At 46.3% G+C, this 18,323-nt stretch overlaps 1 long non-coding RNA gene and 1 pseudogene across 1 annotated transcript; both read left to right on the plus strand.

Moving 5' to 3' along the window:
• Nucleotides 1–1,769: 1,769 nt before the first annotated feature.
• LOC121495513 lies at nt 1,770–12,687 on the plus strand. The gene is made up of 3 exons (XR_005989009.1): nt 1,770–1,901; nt 11,470–11,572; nt 12,433–12,687. It is a non-coding gene; the product is annotated as an uncharacterized LOC121495513 (long non-coding RNA).
• A 4,623-nt stretch (nt 12,688–17,310) lies between these two features.
• Nucleotides 17,311–18,105, plus strand: LOC121495510 (annotated as a pseudogene).
• Nucleotides 18,106–18,323: the final 218 nt, after the last annotated feature.

Consider the following 18,323-nt stretch of genomic DNA (forward strand, 5'->3'; position numbering starts at 1 on the left):
ATTCACCACACTGTATTGCAACAGTTATATTGACTATGTTGTAGTTCACTGTTACAGCAATAGCAAGGGTCTGTTTTCTTTTTCTTTTTTTTTTTTTAATGGTCTGTTTTCTTAACTATATCTCCTACTTAACTCCCAACTCTGTGAAGGCAGGGACAATGCCTGTTTATTCACCCAGTGTCCTGGTATATAAGAAATAATAAATATTTGCTGAATGAGTGAAAGCTAAAAAGAATGATTTTCAAAGGTACACAGTGACTCAAAGAATATTTATTGGCAGTTAATTACATATTAACATTGTGGGTAGGTGTTGAAATCCGTTAAGTCCTTTACTTAATCTTCTCTACAACTCTTTAATTGTATGCATAATAAAACACTCAGAGAGGTAAGGTGACCAGCCCAAGGTCATGTAGCCAGACTCTGGCTAGGCCAATTTAGAATCTGGGTCTCCTGATTAATAATTCCAGTTCTGCTAGGGGAACTCGACTGGTTCCTTCTCTTCCAAGGACCCCATAGTTTTCTCCTCTATATGATGAGTGAGTTGAACTAGACCAGTTCTTAACCTTTGAGAACTGATGAAAGCAATGAACTATAGCCCCAGGGAAATGCACCTATGCCCTGAAAAAATCACACTCGATTTCATGGGTTCACAGACCCCCATAAAACCTAGCTTCAGTCCTCAGATTAAGAACCCCAAGCTCACGGATCATAAAGACCTTGCCAGCCCTCTCAGTCCTCCACAGTCTATGATTCACCCACTGACGTTGGTTTTATGAAGTGGCAAAATTCTTCCATTCGTTTTTCAAAGTCTCAACCCCACCTCTCCTCCCTGCCGGCTGGCAGCAGCTCCTCCCTGCTGTGAGACCCCATTAGCCCCCAAACCCCAGGGCCCTGCCAGACAGCAGCTGTCACACTAAGTTCTGGTCCTGATTTATTCTCCATGGTGTCTCTCTGGATGAGAAGTTGTGCATAACAGCAGGACTCAGCCCCTGGTAGAAGAAATGGCCAAGTTCAATCCTTAACAAATAAAACCACTGCTGTTCAGTAATTCCCATGGTTCATGAAAAATGTGATTCCCTTGCTGCAGCAAATGTGGAGGGTGGGAGACGTAAAGGCGCTCCCACTTTGGTCTATGGAAGAAACCGTAACAATATAAATCAGTGAGATAGATAACCTTCTCCTCTATTCATTATCTGGGCTGGCCAGAGCTAATGTGTTTGTTTTTTAAATCCCCTGTCATCAGCCCTTCCCCCTCAAGAATAGCAGCACTATCCTTGTCTGAAATCCACCAGGACACTGCAGCAAAGAAACAACTTTCAGTTTCTGAAGATAATACCAATTCTCCAGGATTTCTAAGGCCAGGCCAACAATTTTACCCCACAGGCCAAAGAGTCTTACCTAGGGGCATCCAGGATGGGGAAGACACCTGGTAAAGGTGCTGGTAAGACTGATGGCACCAGTTCTTTTGGGTTGGAAAGATCATTTTGGCTGTGCATGGGGATGCACTGGGGGGACTGGGAGAGATGAGGATATAGATGAGGTGTGGTGAGGAGAAGCATGGTGCGGTCAGGAGAGAGGTCTCCTCTTATACCTTTGCTTTCTCTTATTCCCACAATGAGGATGTCTATTGAAACTGTGTGTAGATAGGATACTCTACTACTCTGAACGAGAGAGTGTCCAAGAGATGTGAGTGGAAGCTGTTGGGTGGAGCTTATTGGAACACTTTTTGGAAAGCCCTTTTGCCCTTCTTCACATCTTCTTTCTTCCTATCTAGAATGCAGATGGGATGACTGACATGCTGGAGCTGCTGAATCAATGCCAGACACTGTCTGCTCTTGGAATCAGCATGTGGGAAAAAATCTCTGCAGAGTATCAAATGGAGACGCTAAATAGAGAGATAGGTGGGTAAATCTGGAGCTGGAGTGTCAAGGGCATATTACATGGGAGTGGGTGAGATGATTCAGAGAGTAGATAGATAAACTTCATTGATTGATTAGCTGATAAAAAGAGATGCTCCTGGAGAACACCAACCTTCAAGGAAGAGGCTAGAGGAAAGAGGCTGCACAGAAGGAACAGCCAGAGAGAGAGGGTACCTGGATCCTATGGCGTCTTGGGAGCCAAGGGAGTACAGAGGCTTGGGAAGTCTGAGTGGTCAGCAGTACACATGACAGAGAAGGCCAGTGGCTGAGATCAGAGAAGGGGACTTGGTGGCCATTCTCACACGTCAATGCCAGTCTGCCCAAGGACCTCATTGTGCCCTCCAGGCCCTGCCTGTAAAACTATGGGCACCTCACAGGCCAGCAGCTCCCAGGAGTCTGCACAGACAAGACAATGGAAAGAGAATACTTCCTTCCCTGACACTGTGACCAGGAGATTTTGGACATGATTACTGCAGTGTTTTCTCCCTGCCTAGTCTGAGTTCAGATGCACTTGATCTTATTAGATTTGATTCTTCTTGGCTCAAAGAGCCTGCAGCCTTATGCTCTGTGGGCCTCAGACCACTCACTCAACAAGTTGAAGGCAGAGCAGAAGCTAGAACTCAGGTCTTCTGATTACAAATCTGCCAGGCCTCAAAACCCACGTGGAACATTTCCTAGGTCTGGCTTTTAACAAATGCATTGGGGGTTGGCATGCTGCCGATGTTTTGCTGGCTCAGGGTAGGCACCAGGATATTTTTTGCAAATTGGGTACTCTGTCATGTAGAAAAACATCCTTTTAGGGGGTAAAACATCTGGAGTTACATTGCATGAAAAGAAACTGAAGACCAGGTTACACAGCACACAGTTCTCCCCATCTTAATAATGCTCAAAGATTCGGAACGTTCAGCAAATCTGTTGGTTGTTGTTCTTTCAATGTTTCCTTGGGGAGGTGCCACTAGTTTTTTTCTGTCTTGTTTAACCCAGTAGGATTCCTAGGGAAGGATGTGTCTCCCAGAGCTCGAACAAGAGCTTCATGAAAGCTCCAGATCTCACAGATTATATGTCACAAAACAAGCTTCTAAAAATAGAGATTGCCTGGCAAGAACATGGGTCTTGTCCTACTCAACCCAACCCCACAGGCAGCCTTTATTTTGATACCAGCCCTGACAATATTAATATTTGGGGGCTTCTGCTCAAGGGGATAACTGTAGTCAGCAAATCTAGCAATGAGTAGAAGACTGGTCACAGAACAGAGACATGATGAAAGGCGGAGCTTTGCAAGGCTCTGAAAGCTTGGGCAGAGTGCCCAGAGATTTACAAAGTGCTAGTCTTGGAATCAGACGCCCAAACTCTAGTTCTGATTCACCAATGATTGTCTAGATGCCTTTAGGGAGCCTCTTCCACTCTCTGGGCTTTAGTTTTTACATCTATAAAATAAGGGTGGTAAATTCCAAAGTCTACCTACTTCAGAGTTGCTGTTGAAAGCTGTACAGGGGGGGCCTAGGTGGCTCAGTTGGTTAAGTGTCATGATACCAGTTGGTCAGGTCATGATACCAGGGTCCTGGGATAGAGCCCCACATTGGGCTCTCTGCTTAGCGGGGAGCCTGCTTTTCCCTCTCCCTCTGCTGCTCCCCCTGCTTGTGCACACTCATTCTCTCTGTCAAATGAATAAATAAAATCTTGGGGGAAAAAAAGCTGTACAGATGTAAAGCATCAGCCCATAAAAAAGGACCATCCTCTGGTGATGGTGCTCTGGTGAAGAATATTAAGACAGTCTGTGGTGGTCTGTGAGCAGCTATGGAAGGCTCTTCCAGGCAGAAGCATGTGTTTTCCTTTGGAAAGGACTCTTCTTATTGAGGCCATTCATGAAGGTGCTCACAAGGACTGTGTGGGCCACTCCTCAGCACCTGACTTTAATTGGGAATCAGCCCCTTCCCTTGACTCATCAACACACAAGATCAAGCTTCAGAAAAAGTGTGCAAGACAAATACTTTAGCTGCAGTGGCTACAACTGATGGCCTCTGCTTGATGTGATTAAATCTCCCAAAATAAGAAAATGGATTTGGTGGTGGGCTCGTGTCCAGGGAAATTGACCTCATCTTCACTGTCACTTAGGTTATTGCAGGTGCTTCTATGAGCAGGAGGACAAACCAATCTCTTGTGTTTAGAAAACATCTTGCCCCTTGGGAACTTCTGAATCTTGTTTGTGAGTGTGTGCACATGAATGTGCATGTGCATGTACATGAGTATGCATCTGTAGGGCTGTGCATTCGGGTCTGTATGTATGTTCATGAAGGCATGTGTGTGTGCTTATGTGTGTGTACATGTTTGTATCTGTGTGCTATGCACATGCATGATGCATGCACGTGTGTGTGTGTCCAAGTGTACATACTTACTCTCCCTCACAAGGAGGGAGGTTTATCCAATTGCGCCAGGGCCAGGGAATGATTTAATAAGCCCTGGGTCTCCTTGTCCAACATGCTGAGCTATGGAAATGGCAAAGCCTTTCCAAACCTGAAAGACGGATTAGTTCATTTTCAGGTTTTGCCATGAATTGGTGGTTCCTGGGATGGCTAATGGCTCAGAGAGGGAGCATTTGCATCCAGCAGTGTCAGAGAGGCTGTGGGATTAGTTGCTAGGGGGTGATTTAGGATAGCTATTTGGAAACATCTACCATTTTCCAATAATGCTTGAGAAATTGCCTCTCCTGAGAAATTTCACAAGGGCCTGGAACAGCGATGAAGGAGGCCAGGGAAAATGCAGATTCCTCTTGTGTGAGCAGTACAGCTGCAGGCCTCCAGAAAACCTGATATCCCAGATACCTCTTGGCAGATTGGCGGCATCGATTGCACTGTTGCCTGCCCAGATTTGTGCATGTGCTGGTCTCCCTGCACCTCCCTCGGGTCACCCCCCCAACATCTATCTGATGAAATTAGTATTTGAAATACAATAAAGTGATTAGTTCACTTGACTGTGACAAACATATTTAATCTTCACCGATCGATAGTGTCAGAAAACCAGCACCATTAGTTAAATTATCCCCTGGACTCAGAGAAGCAAACAGCCTAATTGAAGAAGGCAAACACCAAGGCCTCCTTTCAGCCCAAGCACGTCCTACCTTGTGGGTTTGGAGAGCTCTGGTTTGAACTTTAGCCATAATCTGACTTCTCTTCAGCCACCACTGTCTGAACCCACTCTGGGCCTCAGTTTTCTCATCTGTCAGTATAGTGCAGAGATGGAGAGGAGACTCTGGAGTAATGATATATTCAAATCAGCACTGCTAATTAGCTGACCATGGACAAGTGATTTAACTTCTGTGCCTCAGTTTCTTCAACTGGGGATGTTGGGATACGGATGTTGATACTAGCATATGGGTTCTAGAGACGGGCTGGTGAAGAGGCCTGGCCTGGGTTTTCCCCCTAACTCTGCAGTGCCACAGTTTGACCACCTTGGCTCCTTCCCTCTCTCAGCTCCAGTCTCCCCATCTGTAAATAGTGGAAAGTGAGATTCCACAGGCTCCTGCAGCCCTAATGTTCCATGAACCTGGGAGCCTAATGTTCTTGTTGATATACATGGGGGTTGCTAGAAGTAAGCCAGGGGTCGGAAGGCTAAGTGATCTCATAGCCAAGGGAGGATGCCTTTGGAGCAACATAATAATTTTTTCGTATGTGGCAGGGTAGAGGATGGGGTTAATAGCACAGGGAACCATGCTTTCTAGGTGTGAAGTGAAATTGACTCCATTTCGTTTCAGCCCAAGAATCCTCAAAGGCCTGATATCCACAGTGGGTCCGCTGGTGCCAGGGAAAGGAAATGTCTCATCCACTCATCCAGTGTTTGGGAAGCATCATCTCTGTGGCAGACCTTGTATTGGGAGCTAGAGATACAGGGGAGGACCAACCCCAGCCTGTGTCCTTTGTCTTCAGGGACTGAGCCACATGAACAACCACCTCCAATATGATGTTGTATTAGTTTTCAATGGCTGCTGTAACAAGATACCACAAACTTAGTGATGTAAAGCAACACGCATATATTATCTTGGTGCAGGAGGTCAAAAGTCTAATTTGAGTCTCAGTAGGCTAAAATCAAGGAACTCGGGAAGACTGTGGTCCATTTTGGAGACTGTGACAGAGAATTCAATTATTTGCCTTTTTCCAGCTCCTAGGGGCTGCCTGCCTTCCTTGCCCTACCATTACTTGACCTCTGCATCCATTGTCACATACCTTTTCTGCCTCTCACACTCCTGTCTCCTTCTTATAAGGACCTGTATGAGTAATTGGACCCACCTGAAATAATCCAGGCCATTCTCTCCATCTCAATATCCTTAATCACACCTGTAAAGTTCCTTTTGCCATAAGGTAATATATTCAAAGGTTTCAGGTTTATTCTACTTACTACAGACATAGAAGTCCCAAAGCTGGAATAAAAAGACAAGGAGTCAGTCTTCCCAGGAAGGTTTGAAAGTACCATTAGTAGAGGTCCTTGACACGTAAGTAGGATTTGGGCTTCTAGAGTAGGAGGAATGTTCTAGGCAATAGGAACAAGAGCAGCAAAGGCTTGGGTGGGAGATGGTGTGGTATGTTTGGAGAACACAGTGGGTAGAAATGAGCAGTGAGGCAGGAGAGAGAGGCAGAGGCCAGCACGGGAAGGCCTTGTATGCACACTTCTGTATGGGGACCCACAAAAGGGCTTTAGACAAGGGGCAGTCAGGTCAGACTTGAATTTCATGAAGATTATTCTGGCTACAAAGGGAGTATGATAGGAGGAGGTAAACTGAGGTCAGGGGCTTCAGGGTGGAGGCTGCTATGGAGATTCTGAGATAATGACCTAAGTAAGATACTGGTGGGGTCAGAATTCTCAGAGGCCACAGGTGTGATGCTGGCACCTAGCACTGACTGGGAAGGGAATATGAGGCATACACCACCCCCAGGGCTCTGGCTGGGGTGAGGGTAGAGAGCAGAGCCCAAGCCCCTAAGAGAGGCCTCTTGTCTCTAAGTGCTTTCTTCAATCTTGGGGTGCTGCAAGCTGCACACACATATGCCCGTGGTGACTGAGGCGGGGTCCGCTGTCCCTCTCCGGACCTGGCAGCTGCTCCCCCCACAGAACGGAACACCGATAGATGCTCAGCTGCCACTGGAACGTTGCCTGGGCATTTCCACATGCTGCAGACCCAGGCCACCGCGCCCTCTGACGGGGGGCATAATTTATTCTCTCTAGCACTGATTGTTGGAGGGAAATCCTCCTGTTTCCAACTACTCTGTGGGTCAGGCTGATAAAATGTTGGACCGAAGGTAATTTCCAATGAATAAAATGTGTTGGGTGTGGAGTGTTATTAAGAGAGAACAATGCCCTGAACAAACACTTCCTCTAAGGAAGCCTTCAGTGAAAGGGACTCAGCCCCGAATCCTGCTCTGGTTCCTCAGGCTGGCAGACTTGCAGAGCTCACCTGGAAAGGACTTGGGAGTCACCTGAGCGCATTCCCTCCCTTCAATCCATTCTGCAAGAAACAGGACAGTAGGGTGGTCAGGCCACAAGCTAGGGAGTCTCACAGTCCTGGCTTCTATGTCTCAGCTCTCCCACTCTTCAGCTAGGGACCTCAGCAAGTTCTTCAGAATTCCTGTCAATCTTACTCCTCTTACAGTACCAAGGGAAGCATTAAACCTTTGCCCTCCGCATCACTGGGGCGTCTCTTGGACATCACTTGGGCTTTAAGTTCTCCCCTTAGTAGGGATCCACCTGGGGAAGGGGAAGAGCAATTAACACCTTTCCAATCCCTGGGAGACTGGCCCTGCCTCCTGCCAATTACTGCATCAGGACCCACCTGCTCTTGAAAGTGGTGCTCAATTATCAGGAATAAGTGTGAAGGCGAAGCCCAGAGCCTCATTACCTGCCTCTTCATCAGCCTGTAGGGGAGGGAGAGCTCCATCCCTGCTCTGCTACGCTGGAGGATCAAGGAAAGATGAGGATTTTCTGAGTGTTCATCCACCTGCAGGAAGGAAGGGCATTCGCTCCGCATTGTCAAAGGAATGAGACAGAAGCTTGTGGTTTTTTTTTTTTTAATTGTATGTGCACATTTCTAGCAGATAATGCATTTAGATATTTGCCTGTGTTTCTTCTGTCTTTTCCCTCCTGTTTCCAAGAAGAAACCTGGCCTTTACTCTCCATGGACTCTGGAAGAGCTGCTTGCAGGCATCAGTTCCCACCTGGCCTTTGTTTTCCAAACTCTGAGTTGCTAGAGGGATTCACACAGGGAGGCAGGGAGAGAGGAGCCAGCTGTGAGAGCGGAGATGCCCCAGCAGAGCTGTGAGAAGCTGGGGCACAGACCCACTTTTCCAAAATGCCAAGGGAGATGGCAGTCCTTGGAGGCGATGGCTAAGTGCCCACAAGGCGGCTGGACTCTGTCCTCACAATACCCAGGTTCAGAGACCACAGGGCAGCTGGTGGTGAACACCTACAGGCCAGCAGGGCAGCCGCGACAGACAGGCTGGGCTAGGGGCCATTATCCCCTTCTCCCTGCAATTTGGGGGCCCAGGGAGGGTGAGGTGCTCCGCATTTTCTGAAGTGCCTGAGTCTGAATGTCCCGGCATCCTGGCAGAGGTAGGGAAGAGGTGGAAGCTGTGAGTGTGAGTTAGAAAAAGTGAAATACCCTGATTTGTCTTACTGATTTAGGTTTTGTGGGGTTTTTTTAGATTCATTTATTTACTTGAGAGAGAGAGCATGCATGGGCCGTGAGGGGGGGAGGCAGAGGGAGAGGGAGATGGAGAGAGAAACCTAAGCTGACTCAGTGCAGGGCCTGACCCAGGGTTCGATCTCACGACCCTGACATCATGACCTGAGCTGAAACCAAGAATCAGACACTTAACTGACTGCACCACCCAGGAGCCCCTGATTCAGGTTTTTGAAAGAAATACAGGCTATGAGGGATAGCAAAAGGATAAGCCACCCCAGGCTCTGGCTTAGGTGATTGGGTGTCTATATGAAAATGACTAGAAGGAAATTCACTAAATCTTTGGTAACAGATTTCTAATGAACGTTTTCTAATAGGATGTTTTACTTCACTAATAATAAGAAAAAAAAAAAACAGAATTGATGTACCACACCTTTAGTGGCCCCTTTAGAGGCTGCTCTGCTTCCCCCGTGGGATTTAGGGAGTAAGGGAACTGACGTGACCATGAAGCTCATGCTGCTTGCTACACCATGGACAACAAAGTTTTTTGTCTCTGACCCAGGAGTCTCATATCTTTTGCCACCCTCCATGTAACTGTAGCAGGCTGGTTTGCTAGCTTTCAAGTAGGGGGAAATCTCAGACCTTCACAGTCCTTGGCAGGTTTACATTCAAAGGAAATATTGAATTTTATAAAATCAGTTTCCCGTTTTCTTGACTTTTTTTTTAAAGATTTTATTTATTCATAGAGACAGAGAGAGAGGCAGAGACACAGGCAGAGGGAGAAGCAGGCACCATACAGAGAGCCTGACGTGGGACTCAATCCAGGGTCTCCAGGATCACACCCTGGGCTGCAGGCGGCGCTAAACCGCTGCGCCACCGGGGCCACCCCTTTCTTGAAGTTTTATAAAACCAGGAATGAGGCTGGAATTTGTTGAAATGGGCGCCACCCTTTACACCCATCATCTCACTTATTCCTCCCTATAGTCCTGTGAAGTGTGTGTGATGAGCCCCATCTTACAGATGATGAAACCAAGGCTCAGAGGGGTGAGGGCATTTGCCCAGAATGAACTAAATTAGAGGCTCATCTATTCTAATTCAGCCCTGGTGCCTCTATCTCAGATCCCAGCAGTGCAGAGAGCTCAGAGCAGCCTTGAAGCTTACTCTGTGGCAAGACTCTACGAAGCAATAGGTGTTTCTATAGCAACCAGCTTCCCAAGGTCCATATCAATGCAGCAAACCTCAACCCTAAACCTGACCCTAAAGTCCCTAGGCTACAGTTTTGGGGATTATTCCCAGGAAAATATCCTTCTGGCCTCTCCTTGGTGGAATCAATTCAGAGAAAGAGGAGACCTCAACCTGGTAACCATTGGAGTTGAGAAGTGCTAGAATGTATACATCCTCCTAAAATGGTTAACATTGCCATGATGGATTCAAGCAGTAAATACAAATTGAAGACCTAGCATGTGCCAGACATTGTTCTAGGTAGTAGGCATAACAGCAGTAAAGAGGACATAAAACCTCTCTACTTTCACAGTGCTTTATTTTCAAAACATAAATATATAATCTAGTAGAGACTAGGCATAAGTGTCACAAGCAATAACAAACAAAACAAAGAACAAAAACAAAAGAGGATAAGAACATAGAGAATGAAGAAGGGGTGATGGTGGAGGTCAAGAAAAGTTTCTCTGAAGAGAAGAGGTTTGAGCTGATATCTGAGGAAAAGAGGCAGTGAGCCAGATAACCACATAGAGGAAGAGCACTCCAGACAGTGGGGACAGCAAGTGCAAAAGTCCTGAGGCAGGAGTGTGCTAGCATAACTGAGGAGCATGGAGCTGGCTAGGTGGCTGAAGAGAAGTGACCAAGGGTGAGACCAGGTGGAGATGAGGTGGGACTTGGGGAAATGAAGATGGCCTCCCGTTGAGGCTAGGCAAAATGGTGTTTATATCCTGAGGCCTGTTGTTTTCCATTTTTGAGCTTGAATTTCTTTACCTACTGCATAAAGCCAATGACATCTTCCCTGATGAGATAATGTATCTAAAACATGATGTCCTGGCTTCTGCAATTATCATGGATTTATTATTGTTTAATTTCAGTGTCTTCTCCTTGTCATGCTCTTATTCTTGCACCACTAGAGTTGGATGCTGTTGCTGCAGTGACTTTGAGCCTCTGAGCTGGGGCACCGGCGGGGTGGAGGGTTGAGCCTTTACCAGTAATTACTGCTCCTGGGAAGCCCTCTTGGCTCTGCTCCACACTCAGCATGGTGAGGACGACAGCCACTTGTCAGAAGCCTCCCAGAGAGACCACCTGGAAATGAGAGCAGCCCTGACCGGGGGAGCCGTGCTGAAGGGGGAAGGGAGTGCGGGCCCCTTTGTCATTAGGCAGCCAGAGCTGGAGGGATCGCTCCGGTTTAAATTAAGGATTTAATGAGATGAGGCCAAATTAGATGCAATTAAAAAGACACTTTAGAGCTGGCAGCCAACCAAGAGAGGCAGTAATGACTTTCCTAGAAGGGAATCCCACAGGCGGGGGGCGGGGAGGACCAGGAGGGCTTGGTTTTCTACTCCTGGAAACATCCAGGGTTGGGGGATGGGAGGATAAAACAGAATCAGTTATTGACAATGCTGGTGCCCAGTAAGGGCTGGCTAGCCCTCAGATGTTGGCCCAGGAAGGGCCTTTGAGAGATTGCCAAGGCTTATGGTTTCCCACTGGGATTTTTAGTGCCCACAAGGATCCAAAGAAGACCTTTACTAACTTCACGAAGCACTGTCTAAATATACATCCTAAATTATTTTAAATCTTGAAACAAAAATGTAGTGCATGCTTTCAAATTTTAGTTCATGGGGGCTAGCCAACATGCTGCACAGTGAGATTCTATATTACCCCCAGGTTGAAGCTTCCACGGTGAGCCTGGGCTCCCATGTGGATTCAAAGCAGATGCCCCATTGCTTGGGAAGGTCGCTTACCTGCCTCGCTGTACTGCTCTCATTGGGTGAGTCCCTGTGTCCTGTCGTCCTAGGTGATTCACGTATAGCGCCCAATTAAATGTCTAGCACAGTCAGAGGCCTGTTCTGGGCATCGAAGATGGGCTGCAGAGTAACAGGGGAGTGGGTAAAAGTGCCGGAAGTCTGAAACTATCCTGTGGGGACTATTGCTGAGTGGAAGTTTAGGCACTTCTTGTTTGATCTGATAACGAGCTCAGTATGGTCCCACGGTTACTCTGCTTACCATTCTAGATAATATGTTTTGGAGAAGCTTGGATTTGACATGCAAAACAAGATAAATTTGCTTGGAAATTGTGAGTGAAGAGCTGTCAGAGATGGGCACTGACACGTGAGGTTTTCCTTAAATGACAACCCTGGACACCCTTCAAACTGCATTTGAAAAGTATTTTTCTACCAGACAATGAATATTTAAATGAAGAAAACTATTCATCATCTCTCTCCAAATTTAATACTGTTTAAGGAATGAGAGCAGGACTTAGGTATTATTAATAATTCAACCCTGAAACAAAATAATTGCCTATTAGTCCTCTTGAAGTTTCTGGATCAATTTAATTGGAGAATGTTCTGAGATTGGAAGGTAAAGTGTTTTGAAAATCTGTTACCATTTGCAACTACTATTCAGGTTGGAACAGGATTTTAATAATACAGTGAAACCAAATCTAAATACTGAAATAAATTGGATATTGATACGGATACTGGATTGCAACTATTATTTATAATGCCTGATTTCAAATTATTTGGGTTACTAAAATAGCCTCATTATTCTCATTGGTTGACTTTATAATAAGTAGTGCTTATACATTAGAAATGAAACATAAATTTATAATGTCACTCTTGTCGGTTTTAGGTAATGGACTTCCACTGACAAATGTGTTTGAATATTACTGCTGAAACAGTTGGGAACCACTAACCTAGTCCAACCCTATGGTGATACAATTGAGAAACGGACCCCAGAGAGGAACAGAGGTTTGTTCACTCAGGACAGCAGAGTCAGCAGCAGGGCTGGGCATAAAAGGGGGATCCCCTGACCTCCAGCTATAAAGAGGCCCAGCTCTGCCTCCTGCCTTCACCTGGTCCACCCTCTTCTCTCTTAGTGGGACCCCCTTCCTCCCTCTACCATCCATCCTTCTCCATGCAGTGCTAATCTGTAACTAAATTCCCTCCTTCAAATCCTGGGGTGGATTAGAACACCTAGGACTATAAATTATAAACTATTATAAATAATAGTTGCAGTTTAAAATCCTTCTCCCTGGAGCCACCATGTCACATGGGGGAGCCTGGTGGTCTACCATCAGGGAATGGGGAGACTGAGAAAGCAGAGCACCAGCCCCCAGCCCCACTCCAAACAGAGATGGTGAATGGATCATAGCACAGTGCTTGAGCACAGAAGGCTCTGACACTGGGATGCCTGGTTCAAAGCCCACCTGACCCTCTAACCAAAGTAAACCAGGTATGACAATACTGCCTGCCCAGTAGGGATATTGTGAGAACTTAGGGAATCAATCCATGTAAGGCACTTGGAAACTAGCCACTCTTAGCCATTATTATCTGTTTTATAATAAGGGATTGATGTAAGATGTTCTTTTTTCTAAAGGATTTGGACGCTAAGGAATGTAGGGCAAAAAACTGCCTTAGAATATAAATCTAAAACATTTTACCCTGACAATTGAAGTCTTTAGCCTTCTCCATCCCTCTTCACCTGCCTTTCTCTGTCTTCTCACTGCCCCCAAGGTAAGCCCCACCACTCAGCCCCCTCTTCCCCACCCTGTGCCTTTGTGAGTCCCACTCCCTTCACACATGCCTCATCACCTGATCTCACTAGGCCTACCCATTAAGCCACCACTTCCCGGAAACCATCCATGGTAGTGGACCTTGATAGTGGCAACTCCAGAATTTCTACAGGAAGGGTTAATGGCCGCAGCGTACTGGGGCGTGGAGGCTGATTTCTGTGCCACACAGAGTAGCTTTGACCTGATCCAACTGGGTGCTCTGGAGTGTAAGTCACGCCTCTGGGTTGTCCTGTCCCAAGACCAGGGAGCTGGGCACCTGCCAGTCATTAGCTACGGGAAAGCTAAATTCCCAGACACTTCGGTCTGTCTGCTCTTTGGGGAAGAGATTCCTGGTAGCCTGGGGCCATAGAACGGGAGTCACAGGTATAGGCCACTAGAAGCAAAAGAACACAGGATTCAGGGGAGGAGGGCAATGTACAGACTGGTAAAGGGCCTCTGAGGGGCACTGGGTGGAGCCCCTCCAGCCTCCACCTCAGAGACTACACCATCCCTGTATTCAAGGAGCTCACAGAGGGGAAAATGCATATGCTGACAGGTAAGTTGAGATTCATAGATGATCTGGGGTGATTAATTGTCTTCAAATCCCCAAAGATCACCTACGAAGCGGGGAGTTATAAATTGGGAATTGAAGTGTGCTTTGCACTGGAAGGGACTGACCTCACATTATCAAGCTTCATTTGCATCTCTCACTCCCCACCTCCAAGTTAGGGCTGCTGTCTATGCTGTTGCACTTCAGGACTGTTAAAACAAGGCAGGAATCACAGGGTTTTGGTTCCCCACAGACTAATTGCAAGCCCAGGATATCAAAACAGACTGATTTCCCCAGGGACATGGACATGTTATCATAATTCTGACACTCTCCTTTTATCCTACAACTCTGACAGAGCCAGGGTGCTAATCAAGTCACTTCCTATGCAAATCCACACTCCCACCTTTGGTTTTCAGGGCAGTGGAGATGGACACTGAGGAGGAACTGGGGATAGGGCTGTGAGAGGGCTGCAGCTAGGTGACAAAACTGACAGTCTGTGAAGAGGGGGCTCTGTCTTCCCAGTTGATCCTGAAACCCAATCCTAATCCTATGGAAAACTCATGGACTGCCATAGCTGAAGAGCTTTTGGTCTCTAAGTCATGGCTTCCAAATGGTGCTCTTCCAACCAACACAGCAAGAAGGGACCACGAAGGTCCCCAGGAGAGAAGAAGCAAACAACGTGCCCCAGTCTTAAGTGTGGCCTTCCATATCAGAGGCCACCTGAAAAGGTATCTGCAACTGGTAAAGAGTCCCAGATGCACTGACTTGGCAAAGCCATTCCTCTTAGGCTACAGAACCCCCTGGACAGAGGGCAAGGGGGAGTCCAACAAGTTGGACAAGAGCCTGGCCTGGACACAGAGCTCCTGATTCCTAGTTTAACTTCCTTTCCTTTACTGCCTCCCACTACTCCCCATCCCCAAGTACCTCTCACCAAATCTGAAATTCAGAGCATGAGGCCTGGAAGAGACCCAATAGGTGATTCACTGTACACCTCCTCCTATCAGATGCCTTGGTGCTCTCACAGCAAATGCTCAGCCAGCCTTAATCGGATCCATGCAGCCATGGAGAGTTCATTGTGTCTTGTGCTGGCCACTCCTGTCTTCGCATAGCTCTGTTACAAAAGTCTTCCTCCTATTTTTCCCCAAACTGTCTGCTGCTCAACTTCCTCAGTCTGCCTCTGGGGCCCCACAAGACACAACTGTTCCCCTCTCCTGGAATAGAGCCCTTTAGATGGCAATAATAGCAACCACCAGTTTATTCCTCAGAAAAGATTTCTACTAGTCCTTTCCACTCAACTGCCACCTTATGGGCCGTTCATAGTAACAGTCAAAATTCTTCACTGCTTTCTTATTCATCTGATATTTTCACCTTCACTATGGCTCCTGTTCCACATGAGAACATGGTCCAATATGCACAGCAAGGATCCTAACAGTCCATTTAACAGCAGCAGCCAACAGAAGTGCCAGAATTTGCTTAGGATCCCATAGCACAGCTGGACTCCAAAGTTTCCCATTTTCCTTAGGAGAATATTTGGGTGCTGAGTCTCAGTGACTGTGGAGCTCTCATTCTCTCATCTAGCAGGTGTCCCTGGTGCTTCCCTTAAGGGCCCATCCAACCTTGCAAGCCCCCTAATTGGGGTGACATTGAAAAGTGTGTCTGGCTCCTGTGGCTGTGATATTTAAATCATCTGAGCTCTATGCAGTAGGGTAGGGAGGTGGCTACATGGCTCTGATCACCTGGGACCCAGACTCTGTGAGTATCAATTCCCCTTCCTGAATCACGTGGGCCCCGGTGGTTAAATTCCACATAGAGAGCTGGGCCTCTGATGTCTGACCTTCAAATATAGGGCAGCGCTGGCCGGCGGGAGACAGCTGGAGCCGCTTACTCATAATGCCAGCTGACTCATTTTTTTCATTTGCTCAGCCAATTGGTGGGTGAATTAATTAAGTGATACAGCCAGAATGAACAGCTACAGGCTTCACTCTGCCAGCCTTAGCATCGTCTTGTTTTGGACTCTTTAGATGGATGCAAGGAAGGAGGGAGCAATGGCTTGGGACTTAGGATAAACTGTATTTGAATCCCAGTTCTGCTATAGCAGCTTGGTTGTATGGCTTTGGACAAGTCCCTTCCCTGATATGAGCTTCCGTTTGCTGCTCTTTACAGTGAAAGGATTGGATTCAGGGAGTACAAGGGGGTGCTTTTCAGGATATTGCTCTTTGTAGCCTTGTGCAAGAATGAGCTAGATAAATGATAAACATGGATGCAGAGGTTGCAAGCTGATGGCCTAAGAGTTACATCTGTTCCATGAATGTGTTTTATTTCATGATCATACTACTATTCAAGGCTATGTTTTTACTTTGAATGTGTTGAAATGAGAAGTACATGTTTAGTTTGGCCTCATCCCCAACATTCCCTATTTTCCTATACCTAGTCTCTTTTGGGACCAATCTGGCCTCTGAAGACAATTGAGTGTGCAGCCCTCAGGGCTGGTTGAATCATTTTCTATGGACAGGATAATAACAGGGAAGACAATAATAGCCACTCTTGTTTTATGCTTCCGCTTTTTCCATCTATTGAAATATTTGGCGTGATGCTAGAGTCTCCAGGCAATTTCACAAAATCTCCAGTTTGTTATTCTCCATCCACATAGAATTGTGGTGAGGCTCAAGTTGGCCATGTGTGGTAGGGATTAAATGCTTGCCAGCATGATTGTAATTTAGAGATGAAAGCTAAATTCACCTTAGTGGATAATTGCTTTGTTTGGGAAAACACACTATCAGATCCTTGTTATCTAAAGGCAAGGCCCAGAGCTTGGTTTTGGGGAGTGGGGGACGGTGGTAAAGGTTGTGATGGATGAATGGAAAGAAAACTGCTCCACGTAATAAAGTAAAATTAGGTCATACTTTGGTAGAGAGTTTATAAAGTTAACTGGTTCCAGATTTCTTGAAAGCTCAAAAACAAGATTGGGGGTGGGTGGGAAAAAGACATAAGAAAAGGCTTTTGTCCTCAAACAAGAATGAACCTGAGCAGCATAGACAAGGGAAGTATAGTTAGTCAGTGATTCTCAAAAATGTTAAGTTAACAAATGTCAACACACTAGATTAAGAATCACCAAATTAAGGGTTGTGATTCAAATCCAACTCATTGCTCATTTTTGTATTGCCTGCAAGGCAAAAATGGTTTTTATATTTTTAAATGGTTAGGGAAAAAATCAGAATATTTTGTGACATGAAAATGATATAAAATTTGATTTTCAGTGTCCATAAAGTATTCTTGGAACACAGCCACACTCGTGTTTACATATTCCTTACAGCTGATTCTGCACTATAATCACAGACTCGAGTAACCATGACAGAGACTGTGTCCTGCTGACCAGTAAACAATCACCTCAGTAAATGTGCTTAGAGCTCTTGGGAGAGGAATGGGGAACTCATCACCCTATAAACTTGTTGGTGTTTTGGGATCATTCCTCTTCTTCTGTCAGTGGGTTCCAGGTATGAAAATTGGTTCAGATCTATGAACTGAGAATATAGGAAGAATTTGCACAGAAATGGCACCTCATACGGGAAAGGAAAAGAAAGAACAAGTCATCAGTCTTGGACCTCAAGTAGCTAAAGGAGAAAATGTGTTTGGTGTCTGCCACATATTTGCATCCTTCAATGACACTTTTGTCCATGTCACTGATCTTTCTGGCAAGGAAACCATCTGCTGTGTGACTGGTGGGATGAACGTAAAGGCTGACTGAGATGAGTCCTCTCCCTACGCTGCCATGTTGGCTGCCCAAGATGTAGCCCAGAGATACAAGGAGCTGGGCATCACTGCTCTCCACATCAAACTCTGGGCCACAGGAGGAAATAGAACCAAGACCCCTGAACCTGGGGCCCATCAGCTCTCAGATCCCTTGCCTGCTCAGGAATGAAGATTGGGCGGATTGAGGATGTCACCCCCATCCCCTCCAATAGCACCCGCAGGAAGGGGGGTCACCGTGGTTGCCATCTGTGAACAGGATTCTTCAAACTATTTTCTGTTAATAAACTGCCTTTGTTTAAGGTAAAAAAAAGAGAGAGAGAATATACATGCCTTTTTATGGAGCAGCCATCCATTCTCAGCCTTCTGCTCCTCTATTCTTGTCTTCTGATTGTAGATTTCAAGCAGTGCCCTGGTTGGCCCCTAGGAATGTCAACTTAGCTCAGGCTGCTGTAAGAAGATGTTGTAGACGCGGTGGCTTAAACAATAGACATTTGTTTCTCACAGTTCTGGGGTGGAAAGTCCAAGATCAAAATGCCAGCTGGTTTGGTTCCTGATGAGAGCCCTCTTCCTATCTTACAGATAGCTGAGTTCTTATTGTATTGTCATACAGTTGGCGGCAGGAGATGGGAATGGGAGGCTGCTCTACTCTATTCCTCTTCTTATGAAGAC

Source organism: Vulpes lagopus, chromosome 7, assembly GCF_018345385.1.
Source record: "Vulpes lagopus strain Blue_001 chromosome 7, ASM1834538v1, whole genome shotgun sequence".
In the NCBI taxonomy this organism is placed as follows: domain Eukaryota; kingdom Metazoa; phylum Chordata; class Mammalia; order Carnivora; family Canidae; genus Vulpes; species Vulpes lagopus.